Source organism: Perognathus longimembris, chromosome 28 (genome assembly GCF_023159225.1).
Source record: "Perognathus longimembris pacificus isolate PPM17 chromosome 28, ASM2315922v1, whole genome shotgun sequence".
Lineage (NCBI taxonomy): Eukaryota > Metazoa > Chordata > Mammalia > Rodentia > Heteromyidae > Perognathus > Perognathus longimembris.
The window spans coordinates 77,294,593-77,303,463 of NC_063188.1; positions in this window are offsets into that span (position 1 = coordinate 77,294,593).

Below are 8,871 nucleotides of genomic sequence, written 5' to 3' on the forward strand. Positions count from 1 at the left end.
AAAAAAATACAGCAGAGGACCCCAATAGCTGCAATGAACATTGATGAAAATGAACTAAGAAACTCAAGGGCAGTGATGGGAAGGAGGGAATGAGAGAGAAAGAGGGAACAGATGATACTAAGCAAAAGGAAAGAAATGTACATATCACCTAATCTAGAGAAATGGTTTTATTGTTAAAGTTCATAGAATTCATAAGCTTTGTAGATTAGGATGATGGCTTAGTGGTAGAGAGCTTGCCTAGCATGCATAAAGCCCTGGGTTCGATTCCTCAGCACCACATACACAGAAAAAACCGGAAGCCATGCTATGGCCCCAGGATGGGCAAAAAAAAAAAAGAATGATGATTTTCATCATTGTGAAGGTTAAAATGTGTACTGTGAAATATATGTAGTTAATCTCAATAAAATATTTTTTTAAGTAAATTAAAAAATAATTTGAGTGAACTGTGGATAGGACTGCTTCACAATGAAATAGAAAAAAAAATACCCAAAAGGAGCAGCTTCATGTTCAATGAGGTGAAAGTACACTATAAAGTTTTCTCACCTCTGCTGCATTTGGGGCTTATATGGCCATTTGGTAATACCATTTAAGCATTGAAAGGTCTTTTCTTTTTTGCTATGTAACCCTGGTTGGCCTTGAACTTATGCTCCTACTGCCTCCATCTCACAAATGATGGGAGTACAAGTATGTATCATCACACCTAACAAGAACTACTGGTTATGTGTATGCCAGTAGTGGGGCTTGAACTTAGAGCCTAAGCACTATCCCGGAGCTTTTTTTCATACAAGGCTGGTGTTCCACCACTAGAGCCACACCTCTACTTCAGCATGTTGGGGGTTAGTTGGAGCTAAAAGCCTCATGACTTTTCTGCCAGGCTGGCCTCAAATAGTAATCCTCAGACCCCACACCCCCTAGCTGCTATAATTAAAGGCATGAGTAACTGGCACCTGGCAACTACTGGGTCTCAATACTATACTTTAATAAGAATATTATTAATTATATGTGAAAAAATAAGATGGAATGTGTTACTAAGAATCACAAAGACCATCATCACTGACTTTTTTAGAGACTTTTATGTTTAGTTTTTTGAAAGCCTATCCTGGTATAATAGCACACGCTTCTAATCCTAGCATTCAGGAGGCTGAGGTAGGAGAACTGAGCATCCAAGGCTATCCTGAGCTCCGTAGGGAGACTATCTCAATAAAAAACAAACCTACTCAAATATATGTAAATATTTTCTCTTTTTAATTTCAAGAATATATTTTATTTAGTCCATCAGATCTGAATGTTGTCATTTCAACATATACTCCGCAGTGATGGAATCTATATCATATATCACATAATTTAGAATACAACATGACTATAGACATACAAAATACTTCAGTTTTCACTGCTTAGTGGTAGGTACTCAGTAGCCACATGTAGGCCGGAGGCATGGCTCAAATGGTAGAGTGTCTGCCTAGCAAGCACAACCCTCACTTCATAATTCAGTACTATAGAACCAGGCACTGGTGGCTCATGCCTATAATCCTTAGATACTCAGGAAGCTGAGATCTGAGGATTGCAGTTTGAAACCAGCCCAGGCAGGAAACTCTGTGAGACTTTTATCTTCAATTAATCACCAAAAAGCCAGAAGTGAAGTTTTAGCTCTAATGGTAGAATACTAGCCTTGAGTGAGAAAGCTCAGAGATGGTACCCAGGCCCTAAGTTCAAGCCTCAGGACCAGGAAGAAAAAAACCCATAACCCAGTACTAAAGAAAAGGAAGGAGGGAAGGAAGAAAGGAAGGAGAAGGGAAGAGAAGGGAAGGAAGATACTTGCTAAGCAATAGGCTGAGACTATAGCTTTACAACTCATTGACAAATTACTCTCCAAATAGTTGTACTAATTTATTTCTATAAGCATTCCATAAGCCAATATCTAGAAGCATAAGTGTGGGGTAAGTGCTGACACTATTGTTGTAATTATTGCTACTAGAATCACTCCATGTCAATTAACTGTGACATATTGTGGTCCCCTGTGGATGGGCACCCTGGCTTAAGTGGCTCAGTAGATGATGGAGAAAGTGGGGAGGAGTCAAGGATCATGGTGACCTCTAAAAGCTGGAAAGGGAAGGGAAGGATTTCCCTCTGCTCTGGGCCTTCTGGAGCACAGCCTGCCAACCTGAGACCTCTAACTCTAGAACGTGTGTGGTGTTCACCCATGGTCGTTAATTTGTCACATCAGCAACAGGAACCTAATTCAGGTTGCAACAGGCATCTTTCCCCTTCCGTCCTCCCTCCCAGGCCATTTGTGCCAGAAACATCAAGCCTTGTGACCTACAAGATAGTGTCCCTGAGATGCAGGGGTAGTAACTCCATCCCCCTGTCAACCTCAGTGATGGGGAGACTGAAAATGGTACAGATCCTCCAGGGAAGATGTGAGGGACCCACAAGGGACCAGACCAGGAAAGCACCCTGGATAGAGGGAAGCCTCAACCCTCCATATCATCCCCATTATAATAACCTACACACTCATGGATGGGCAGGGTGTCATGGGGAACGACGACTGGAGAAGATAGACAATAGTGTGCATGAATTCATTCTTTCTCTGGTCCATGCACTGAGTGTGACTCTCCAGTGTCATCTCATCTCATCCTCATGACATCTGAACCAAGGCAGGCACAGAGAGCTAATTTGCCCATCAAGTGACCCACAGGGCAATTCAATCCCACACTGTGTCACTCCAGCCTCTGGGCTTGCCTGCCCTGCTATGCTGAGTGATTGCACATAACTGAGTGAGGTTACATGACCTGTGTTCCTCTAAGCTGACAAGCCTCCTGCCTGGTAGGCACCAGCCAGCTCCCTTTTATGAATGAGGATCAGAGGCTCAGTGAAGACCAGTGACTTGCTCATAGTCCTATAACCAGGATGTGAGGTACCTGGCTTTTAAATGAGGTTCTCAAACTCATATATCCCAGTGAATGATGGGTGTTGTGAAGCCTGGGAAGAGACATATTTTATCATCTGAGAAAAAGATGAGCAAGTTTTATCTGTTTATTTTTGCTGTTTTTGTCAGTCATGGGACTTGAACACCGCCTGGGCACAATCCCTGAGCTTTTTCCCTGTAGGCTAGTACTCTACCACTTTGAACCAACCATTTCCAGGTTTCTGGTGATTAATTGGAGATAAATGCCTCAGACTTTCCTGCCCAGAGTGGCTTTGAACCACAAGTAGCTAGGATTACAGGTATGAGCTGCTGGCACCCAGCTTTGTTGTGTCTGTTTTCTAAGTGGTCCCTACCCTGTTGATACCATTTGGATACAAGATAAACAATTCCACACAGTGTCACCTTCCCAAACAGGATGGTTGGAGCCTCTGTAGCCTCCAGGATAGAAGGTAAGACGCTGAACCCTGAAAAGAAGTCCCAGTTACCTTACTCTACTTCTCACTGAATATTTTTTGCCAGTCCTAGGGCTTGAACTCAGGGTCTGGGCACTGTCCCTGAGCTTCTTTTCACTCAAGGCTAGCACTCTACCACTTGAGCAGCAGCACCACTTCCAGCTTTTTCTGTGTATGCGGTACTGAGAAATCGAATCCAGAGCTTTATGCATGCTAGGCAAGCACTCTACCACTAAGCCACATCTCTAGCCTTGTTTACTCCCTTTTATTGTTGGTACTTTAGTTTGAAATCAGGGCCTGACCCTTGCTAGGTAGGAACTCTGTCTCTGACCTATGCCTCCAGCCCTTTTTTGTGCCAGTTATTTTGGGAGTAGTATTTTACTTCCTGCCCTGGTGGCATGCCTAGACCATGATCCAGAGTCTTGCAGAGTCTTAAACCAGGGTGCTGGCCTAAAACTTCAATCCTCCAGGTCTCAGCCTCCCAAATAGCCAGAATGACAAGCACATGTCACTGCACTCCGTTATTGGTTGAGAAGGGTTTTCAAAAACTTTTCTGCCCAGAGTGGTCTTGAACAACCAACCATCCTTCCATTCTCAGCCTCCCAAGTAGCTAGGATTACAGGCATGAGTCTTTGTTGCTCATCTTATTTGTCTACTCTTCACTTGATGTTAGTCAAATAGCCATGAAGTGATTATTTGTCTATTCTCATTGTAACAATGCACCATCTTGATTACTATAGCATTATAATAAGTATAGATATCCTAGCTAATATTGGCATTTCTACATCAATTTAAGAATTAATATGTCACAATTTACAATTGCATAAAAATCATTAGAATTGTGAATGGATTTGCATTGAATATAAATAGTTTAGAGACTACAAACAGCTTTATGACCTTGAATATTCTATGCAATGAACCTCTGAATCCATTTTGGTCTTTTTAAAAGTCTTTCAGGAATGACACTGAACAAGATGCATTGCATTCATAATCTGACTTGTTGAACTGAAACCCCTTTGTAAAACTACTTAGAGAGATCATAATAATAATAAATAATTTTAAAAGTCTCTCAGAGCAATATGGTACCTGCTTTACAAGTGCAAGACCCCAAGTTCAAAATCCCATACTGCCAAAAAATTTTCAATCAGGTTTTAAGGAGTGTGTGTGTGTGTGTGTGTGTGTGTGTGTGTGTGTGTGTGTACCATCTTAGGGCCTGAACTTGGGGCCTGAGCATTGTCCCTGAGCAATTTTTGCTCAAGGCTAATGCTCTACTACTTTGAGCCACAACTCTACTTCTTGTTTTCTGGTGGTTAATTGGAGATAAGAGCCTCATGGAGGGGCTGGGAATATGGCCTATTGATAAAGTGCTCGCCTCGTATACATGAAGCCCTGGCTTCGATTCCTCAGCACCACATAAACAGAAAAAGCTGGAAGTGGCGCTGTGGCTCAAATGGTAGCGTGCTAGCCTTGAGCAAAAAGAAGCTCAGGGACAGTGCTCAGGCCCTGAGTTCAAGCCCCAGGACTGGAAAAAAAAAACCCACAAACAAACAAGAAAGAGTCTCATGGACAGTCCTGCCAGGCTGGCTATGAATCACAATCCTCAGATCTCAGCCTCTGGAGTAGCTAGGATTACAGGTCTGAGCTACCCGCACCCAGTTGGCCATGGATTTTTATTGCCCCCCCCCAAGAAAAATCTTACCCTCTTTTGCCCATTTCTAAATAATTCATTAATAGCTTATTAAATTCATTTTATTGTTGACATGTGAAGCCAACAGAGAGGCTGAGGATGTAACTCAGTGCTAAAGCATTTGCCTAGCACATTCAACTCCCTTGGCTCCATTCCCAGCAAAACAAAAAAGAAAAAAATGAACATTTTTGGCAGTGCTGTGGATGGAACGCAGAACCTTACAGATCCTGCAACTGCTCTATCCCCAAGCCATACCCACCCACCCTATGTAAAAGATTTCTAAATATTGACTTTGTGTACAGAAATCCCTTTTATTCTGGTACCAGGGCTTTGAACTCAGGGCTCACATTTTCACCCAACTTGCTTGTTTACTCACAACTGGAATTCTACCATTTGAGCCATGCCTCCAGGCTGTATTTTCCTATTTAATTAGAGAAGAAGTCTCATGGACTTTTCTTCCCAGACTGGCTTCCAACTGAGATCCTCTAGTTCCCAGCCTCCTGAGTAACTGGGATTATAGACAAGCCACTGGTACCCAGCTAAATACTTAACAATTTGCCCATGGATTATTTTGGATTTTCTACATACATAATGGTATCCCCTACAAATAATGGTATTTCTGTTCATTTCCAATGCCTGAATGTCTTTTTCCTTTGCTTTGACTGTGTGTGTGTGTGTGTGCGCGCACGTGCGTGCATGTGCGTGCATGCACACACGCATGATAGACTGGGGCTTCTCAGGGCCTCAACTCTTGCTTAGCTTTCTTTGCTCAAGGCTTCTATTTTACCACTTGAGCCCAGACTTCCACTTCTGGCTTCTTTTTCTGGTTAATTGGGAATAAGAATCTCAAGGACTTATCTGCTTGACCTGGCTTTGAACCATGATCCTCAGATCTTAGCCTCCTGAGTAGCTAGGATTACAGGCGTGAGCAACCAGTTGCCAGCTTCCCTTGACCTATTGTGCTGGCTTGGACAATGCTGTGTACAAATGGTGCTAGCAGGCATCCTTGCCATGTCCCATGCCAAAGCTTAAATATTTCACTTTTAAGGATATAGTTACTGGAAATCTGTGTTGATACCCTTTATACTAAGAAATTCATTTGACTATTTTGCTAAGATTTTGTGTTTTGTTGTTCAAGTACCAGGGCCTGAACACAGGGTCTCACATTCTCATTCAACTTATTCATGAATGGTGATTTACCACTTAAACCACACCTCCAGCCCAGCATTTTGCTGGTACATGAAAATGGATTGTCACAGACATTTCTTCCTGGGTTAACGTTGAACCTTAATCCTCCTAGACTCAGCTTCCTGACTGGCTAGGATTACTAGTATGAATCACCAGCACCTGGCTTGCTAAGATTCTTTTTGTGTGTGTGTGCCAGTCATGGGGCTTGAACTTAGGACCCAGGAGCTGTTCCTGAGTTTATTTGCTCAAGGCTCACACTCCACCACTTGAGCCACAGTTTGCTTATGGTGATTAACTGGAGATAAAAGTCTCACAGACTTTGCTGACTGAGTTGGTGTCAAAATGATCTTCAGATCTCATTCTTCTGAGTAGCTAGGATTATAAGCATGAGCCAATAAGATTTTTTTAAATCATAGATATTGAATTTTATCCCTGTGTCCCTATCCATTAAGATAACTGTAGCATTTTTCCATTTAATCTGCTATTGAGAAAAATCATGCTGAGCTCAAATATTTAATGATATTACATTTTGGTAAATCTAACTTGGTCATCTTAAACGTGTGTGTGTGTGTGTGTGTGTGTGTGTGTGTGTGTGTGTGTGTGCATGTGAACAGGTCCTGGGCTTGAATTCAGTCTTTTTGCTCAAGGATAGTGCTCTACCATATCTCCACTTCTGGCTTTTTCTGAGTAGTTAATTAGAGAGAGAGTGTGTGTGTGTCACAGACTTTCCTGCCCAGGCTGGTTTGGAACCATGATCTTCAGATCTCAGCCTCCTGAGTATCTAGAATTATAGGCATGAACCACCAGCACCAAGCTATCTTTACTTTTTAAGTTGAATTTAGGCCTCTGTCTTTGGCTTAGAATATTTGTATATATGTTCTTGAGATTGTTTTTTTCTCAATATCCTATTGGCTCAATGGTTTTTAATTATATTAGAAAGAAATGAACAGCTTATTTTCCATTAATAATGATATTTTAAAACAATGAAGACTGTATCAGACCCTTCAAAATAAATCAGGCATGATCTTTTTCAACATCCTGGAATTGCTTTTTGAAAATGAAATTATTTGTTCCTTGAGCATTTCAACAACAAAGCCATCTGAGCCCAGAGTTTCTGAGTGGGAAGGATTTTGGCTACTAGTTCTAGTCTGTTTCTTCAATGGCTATAAAACTACTCAAGTTTTCATACCATTCTGAGATACTTTTGGAAAACTGTATGTCTATAGGAATGCTTCTACTTTAACTTTTCAACCAAATGGGCACAAAGTCGCCTTTTTAGACAATCATCAAATTATCACATTAAATGCAGGCATGGTGGTCTATCACTTCAGCAGTCAGAAGTCTAGGACAGGAGGATCAGCAGTTTGAGACCTATCTGGGTTAGTGAGTTTCAGGCCAACCTAGGCTACATATTGAGGACCCATCTCAGAAACCAAAAAAAAGTCAGGACATCAATGGAAGGCCAGAGACACGTCTGAACATAGATATGTAATGTTAGAATAGTCTCCTTAAGAAACATATATGATATGGGTGCTTCATTTCTCATTAGCTATTTGGGGCTTCCAGATTCTCTGATGCTATTCCTTCTGACTGGAGAGCTCTCTTCTCCCTTCCATTACCTGAAGGATTCCTTTTTGCTTTTGAAATCACAGAAAAAGAACTATATCCTCCAAGATATCCAGAATCCTTGAACTGGATTAAACCTCAAGTCTTGGGCTTGCACAACAAATAGGACTCATCACTGTTGATGCACACTGACTATGATACACTGAGGTTCTCTTGCCTGGACTGTGAGCTCCTCCACTGTGTCCACAGAGCACAACAGAGGTGATCTATCAATATGCATAAAGCTGAAATGAGCTTGTAACCACTAAAGAAGCAACTAAACTCTCTAGCCATGTTGCTCTGTATTCTCCTGTGCACATTTGTTTGTTCCTTCATGTAGTTCATTCAATGGATATTTATTGAGCACCTACTAAGTGATGGGCATTGTCTGAGAAGAGTAGCCAATGAGGAAGGAAAAAGCTTGGAAACCAAGCGAAGAAGGAGCTGCAAGGCACAGATGATCAACTGTATGAAAGGCTCCCAGAGGTCATGGAAGATGAGGTCTGAGACTTGACTGTTGGTATAATGGTATGAAAACAATCAGTGATTGCAGCACTTTTGCTGAAATGGTTTGAGAGGGGAAACACAGATTTGGCAGAGGGCCACTTAGCTCATATCTGTAATCCTAAGTACTCAGGAAGCTGAAATCAGGAGGACCAAAGTTTGAAGCCAGCCCAGGCAGAAAAGTTCACTAGACTGCATCTCCAAAATAGCCAACAAAAACAGGGCTGGAAGTATGGCTCAAGTGATAGAACACTAGGAGAACAAGTGCAAGGTCCTGAGTTCAAACCCTGATACCAAAACAACCCCCAGGGGCTGGGAATATGGCCTAGTGGTAAGAGTGCTTGCCTCGTATACATGAGGCCCTGGGTTCGATTCCTCAGCACCACATATACAGAAAATGGACAGAAGTGGCACTGTGACTCAAGTGGCAGAGTGCTAGCCTTAAGCAAAAAGAAGCCAGGGGCAGTGCTCAGGCCCTGAGTTCAAGCCCCAGGACTGGCCAAAAAAAA